The sequence below is a fragment of the Trachypithecus francoisi genome, unplaced genomic scaffold (genome assembly GCF_009764315.1).
Source record: "Trachypithecus francoisi isolate TF-2019V2 unplaced genomic scaffold, Tfra_2.0 Lachesis_group5, whole genome shotgun sequence".
Lineage (NCBI taxonomy): Eukaryota > Metazoa > Chordata > Mammalia > Primates > Cercopithecidae > Trachypithecus > Trachypithecus francoisi.
This window is the reverse complement of record NW_022681470.1, coordinates 52,248,124-52,254,770: the sequence shown is the minus strand read 5'-3', so window position 1 is coordinate 52,254,770 and position 6,647 is coordinate 52,248,124.

Genomic DNA, 6,647 nt, shown 5'->3' with positions numbered 1-6,647 from the left:
CATACTTCATATTCTTTAATTTATCAAGTAAGTTAGACACTGTTTTTGGAGCCTACAAGCTGTCATGTTTCCATGTGTAACCATTAATTTTATATGTCAACTTGGCTAGGAGATTACTGGATAGCTGGTAAAACATTACATCTGGGTTTGTCTGTGAGGGTGTTTGTGAAAGAGGTTAGGATTTGAATCAATGTACTGAGTAAAGAACACCCTCACCAATGGGGACAGGCATCAAATCCTTTGAGAGCCCATATGGAACATAAAGGTGAAAGGAAGTTGAATTTTCTCTCCCTATTTAAGCGGAGACATCCATCTTCTCCTGCCCTTGGTTATCCTTGCTCCTGGTGCTCTAACCTTGAGACATTGGGACTTGCAACACTGGCTTCATGGTTCTCAGGCCTTCAGGTTTGCACTGAAACTATACCACTGGTTTCCTTGCGCCTGCAGCTTGCAGATTCAAATTATAGGGAGACTCCTTTGCCTTCTTAATCATGTGAGCCAAGTCTTCATAATATATCTCTCTCGATGTATCAGTATATATCCTGTTGGTTCTGTTTATCTAAAGAGCTTTGACTAATATATTACATAAAACACAAAGTTGCAATTTTATATGATACAGAAAAATATATCCTTATAATTCCCACCATAATGTTGTACCAAGGACATTTTTCTCAGTGTCTCAAAGTGATATTGCTCTATCTATCAAAGATAAAATATAAGGTTAGAATGTTGGTTTTTCTTTCTTCATGCTAATAATCAACATTATTAGCACAAGAGACTAAGAAGTATTGAAGTTATTTCTTCTTTTAATCATATTGAGTTCTGCATTTTATTTATTACATCCTATAGGTAAAAACCAAAGAAAAAGTATAGTAATTGACTATAGAGTACAGTTTGACAAAGAGCTCTGTTAAATTTGAACCTCAAACATTCACCAAGGAATTATATTCAGATACATACCCAGTCGATTTTTTGTTATACAGATTTTTAACATTGTAATCAATTTTTAGTGATTCAAAAGTGATAGTGCTTTATTTTTATTTGTAAATATAATACTGAAGCAAGGAACTAATATTTGAAAAGACTATTGTTAAATACCAAAAGATGGTATAACCTTTCAGAGAGAAATTATTTTACTTATTTTTATACTTATTTATATATTTATTTATTTGTTTATTTAACTTTGTTGCATGATTGTCATTAAAGTATCTTAGTTGAATGCATGTGTAGTTCCGGCTACTCTGGAGGCTGAGGTGAAAGGCTTGTTGAGCCCAGAAGTTTGAGTCTAGCCTGGGGAACATAGTGAGACTCCATCTCTAAAACAACATAAAGATAAAGTAAATTAAAGTGAAATCTTCCCTCCCCCATACATATAGTGCTTTACACTACAGATTATTTTGTTTGAGCATGTTTTTTGGGCATGATTTTATTGTAAGTAGTGATGTTTTGCTTTTCTTGCTTAATTTCTCTATTTTTTTATAGATTTGACTTTATTACTCTATGTTTCTTATTTTTATGTGAATTTAATTGTCCCAAATTTAAGGCAGATGATATATTTTCTAATTTATGGTAACTACTTATGCATGTATATGTGTGTATATGTGTGAGTGCACGTGTGCATCTGTGTGTGTGTGTAATGAAAAATATTAATTCATTCTCTGAGATTGTGTGGGTGTTACCCTCTACCAGTTTTATCTGGATTTCCTCTTTAATTCAACTCTATTTTCCCCGCAATGCTAAGATTTATTATTATTATTATTTTGACAGAGTCTCGCTCTGTTGCCAAGGCTGGAGTGCAGTGGCGCAATCTTGGCTCCCTGCAAGCTCTGCCTCCTGATAATAACCTACATTCACACTTTCCATTGACATGCTTCACTTATCAATTGGAAAAGTCTGATATCTCCTGCAAATTATTTGATGTTCCATTTTTTCCCATTACTCTGGGATGAGGGTCACCTATTCAGTATTTTTTCCTTCACATTCAATCACTTTCTCCACATTATCTCTGCGTTCTCTGCATTAAATATTTCCAGATCACCATTATTTAAAATAAATTGTAACGTGGGATTTTTATAGACTCTGTATTTTTTGTCTCAAATTGTACATCTGTTGTGACTACATGTTTGCCACTTAAACTATCCCTGTAATTGAGCTAAAATAACAACCATTGCCATTTTATAGAAAAATGTGTGTCTTCCTGAAAACTATGTCTACATTTTTCTTCTTGATTTTACTTGACATTTTAATAGTATTGAACACTTAACCTATGCTGCTTGAATCTCCAGAGAGTCTTTGGTTTTACGCATGCATAGAACTATACTTCTATTCTCAATATATGATGAACATTCTGTAAGTTTTTATTGACTCTGAAAATGAATTTCTGAAATTGTCCTTTTTCCAGATATTAGTTCTGCATTCTCAGCATACACATATTATGGTATATCTTATTCCCTATGTGACTCATTGTCACTTCATAATCAACATCAATTCATCTAAATTCCTATAACTAATTTTTTTCTTAACAATTCCTCAGATTTCTCCTACACCTTTTATTTTCTGTCTTATTTCTCTAAGAGATGTCATAAATGCCCCCAAATCTTACAGTTATAGTTCAGCACATCCTTACCTACTGTAGTCTCAATAAGTATGAATTCAAGCCTCAGTAAGTATAAAGAATGTAATTAGTTAAATCATATTTATTCTTTACAGATATTTTGTAGTGTTGATACAGTAATGGTTTTAACAGACATCTTATCCTGATCCCCCTCCCACATCTATGCCATCTCCTGCCATACAATATAACAGCTATATTTTGGCCAATATTAATTGCACTGACATCCCTGAGGGTGGGTTTAATACAAATTAAAACAATCAGTGTTTTTAGGGTTTTTTGTTTGTTTTCATAGAAGGTTTGTGAGAGAAGATATTACCATTTATAGAGAAGTAAAATTTAAAAATCCAATTTAAATATTATTATTTTTAATTTTTTTATTTTACATTTTTCTGAGTATAGAGTAGGTGTATATATTTGTAGGGTACATCAGAAATTCTAAGATCATTATAGACTTATTGTGCACATTTATGTTGACATAGTAGTGTAATCAATATTAATATTATATAAGCACATATAAAATATCATTTAAAACCTAGAGAGATATGTACAATTCTATAATCAATTACTATTTTTAAAGCATGTAAAATAAAATTATATTTCAAAATATGCAAAATGTATAAATATTCAAGTTAATTTTCCTGCTAAGTTTTAGTGTACTTGCTACTCTTTTTTTCTTTCACAAATAGAGCCTTTGTGTCTTTCAGTAGAGTTCTATAATATATTGTAGTAGTTTTTAAAGCTTGGCAAGGATTCTATGAGGCTCTAATGAATGATTTCGGTTAGATTTTTATTCAGGTCTCAATGTGTATAGGAAAATCTGATATACACAAAAGATTTAGTTTTTGCAGTCTACACTACCATATATGCACCGCTTGAAAAATTCACCAAAAGGATCCTTCAGGCACATCCAGTTTGGTTTCACTTAGTTGATTTTACTAATAAGATAAACAAATCATTTTTACATGCAAAAGTGGCAGAAGCTGTACTTTTCCAGAAATGTAAAGTCTGCATTCCTGCTGTGAAGATTGTAGAAACTGATGCTAATATTTAGTCATGTATATTAAGAATAAAAAGTATACTTGTTTGTTAAGCATAGTTTCAATAGACTAATGATTTTTCCATAATTACACTTTGATTTTTAAATATTGATTTAAAATCATATAGTCTTAAATTTCAATTAGAACTAGTGATAAACAAAGTGCACTCACTCAAAGACAAAAATAAATTACTTAATAATCAGATGCAAAGACTCATTGTCACTTATATTTTTCGAGATCTACTAGAAGGTGTATAATAAATTTGTGCGTTCCCTGGAATTGTAGAAAGGATGTTGAACAATTATTACTGGGAACATTTATAAAGTTACCATCTATACATTATTCTTTACTTCTCATATAAAAGTGGCAGAAATCCATATTAAAGTAACTTAGAGAAACAGGTGATTTAATTAGAATGATTACTGATTGGACGGAAAAGAATGGAAATAGTTTGGCCTTAGTGATTAGTAGAACCAACGCCTTGGAAAAAACAAACAATGACAAAACAAAACAAATTCTTTTCATGTCCACTTACATTCTGGCTAATTTACTTCTTAATCAATTGCACATTTCAACATGGCAGAAGCCATGCTACCAACAACATTTAGGTTCAAACTGTTTATGTTTTACTTTATTTTGTTTATTTATTGTTTTTTGGACGGAGTTTCGGAGTTTCACTCTTGTTGCCCAGGCTGGAGGGCAGTGGCGCAGTCTCGGCTCACTATAACCTCCACCTCCTGGGTTCAAGTGATTCTCCTGCCTCAGCTCCCTGAGTAGCTGGGATTACAGGCATGTGCCATCACGACCGGCTATTTTATTATTTTTTTAATTTTTTAGTAGAGACAGGGTTTCTCCACGTTGGTCAGGCTGGTCGCCAACTCCCGACCTCAGGTGATCTGCCCACCTCAGCCTTCCAAAGTCCTGGAATTACAGGAGTAAGCCACCATGCCCGGCCCTGTTTATGTTTTTATCACCAGAGAACTCCTCATTTTTCATAAGTTTAGATTTCTAAAAAACAATGCAATTAGAGATGTCTTCCACAGTCCAGGCTTTGGCTTTTCAAATATATGTGCATTCACGCGTGCACGCGCTCACACACACGGGTGCGTGCACGCACAAACTAACAGAGAAGTATAAATATTTATCTTTCATATTTAATTTGAAAAATACCACAAATAACCCAATTCAGTAGTATTGTATGCAATTCAAAACTATATCCATGAGGGAATATCTGGTTTTTATATTAGTATTTTGAATTGAAGTCAGTGCCTGTCAAACAGACCTGAAAATAAACTTCTCATGATAAGTCATGAAATAAATTGTATGTTTTCACTCTGTCCATCATAATCAAGTCATAAAATTAAAAAAAAACTGAAAAAGAAAGTTTGAATAATATGGGAAATGCTTTTATGAAGAGAATTCTTACTTCTGGGGAGAAAGGTATTCTTTGCACTCTCATGTTTTATCTCTAAATACTATATTGTCTGAAGAACAAATTTATTTTTTCTGCATCAGGTAGGCTTTCTTGTCTTCTGGTTAGATTTGGTCAATGAGAGCACCTGAGAGAGTAACAGAAGATATATTGACCAATATTATAAGAAACATGGATGGGGTGGGTAACAGACTCTTGATCCCCCAGAAATCTGCACCAATGGATGATTTATCATGAGGTTCATATGAAATAAATAGTTGGCAGTATATTAAGGTGCTGCAAATCTACATAACCAGATAAAATTCTAAGTCTCTTGGGGCAGCTGACTTGATTGACTATACAGGCGTTTCATGCTTTCTTATCCCATTTCCAAAGCAAAAGCAGTTTGTAGGCCTTGGTCTTCTTTATGAGAAGATAAAGGATCCCTTTGAAGAAGAGCTATGCAATGTAGTCATATTGAACCTTTCTTCAATTCTTCCATGGTAGCACTTGCAGTTATTTATGTAATTTTTTTCTTTTCATTTGGGTAAATACCAAGTAGTGTGATTGCTGGCTCAAATGGTAGTTCTATTTTTAGTTTTTTGATATGTCTGTATATTATTTTCCATGGAGGTTGGACTAATTTACATTCCAAAGAAAAATGTATAAACAACCAACTGATATTCAATAAGTAAAAAATACAAAAATGGGGAAAAGGCACCACCCTATTCAATAAATGGCAATTAGAAAATGAATACCTATATGGGGCCGGGCGCGGTGGCTCAAGCCTGTAATCCCAGCACTTCGGGAGGCCGAGACGGGCGGATCACGAGGTCAGGAGATCGAGACCATCCTGGCTAACACGGTGAAATCCCGTCTCTACTAAAAAATACAAACAACTAGCCGGGCGAGGTGGCGGGCGCCTGTAGTCCCAGCTACTCGGGAGGCTGAGGCAGGAGAATGGCGTGAACCCGGGAGGCGGAGCTTGCAGTGAGCCGAGATTGCGCCACTGCACTCCAGCCTGGGCGACAGAGCAAGACTCTGCCTCAAAAAAAAAAAAAAAAAAAAAAAAGAAAATGAATACCTATATGACAAAGAATAAAATTAAACCCCTATCTCTCACCATATACAAATTAACTCAGGATGGATTAAAGACCTAAATATAAGACCTGCAAGTATAAAAATCCTAGAAAAAAATCTAAAATAAACCCTTCTGGACATCGACCTAAGCAAATCAGTACCTAAAAGCAAATGCAACAAAAACAAGAACAGACAAATGGGACTTGATTACACCAAAAAGCTCCGCCCAGCAAAACCAATCATCAAAAGACTAAGCAGACGGCCTACGAAATGGCAGAAAATATTTGCAAATGATGCCTCTGACAAAGGACTAAGATTCAGAATCTAAAAGGAACTCAAATAACAAGAAAACAACAATAACTCCATTAAAACCTACGCAAAGAACATGAACAACATTTCTCAAAAGAAATATACAAATGACCAACCAACATGTAAAGAAATGCTCAGCATCTCTAATCATCAAAGAAATTCAAGTTAAAGTCACACTGAGATATCATCTTATACC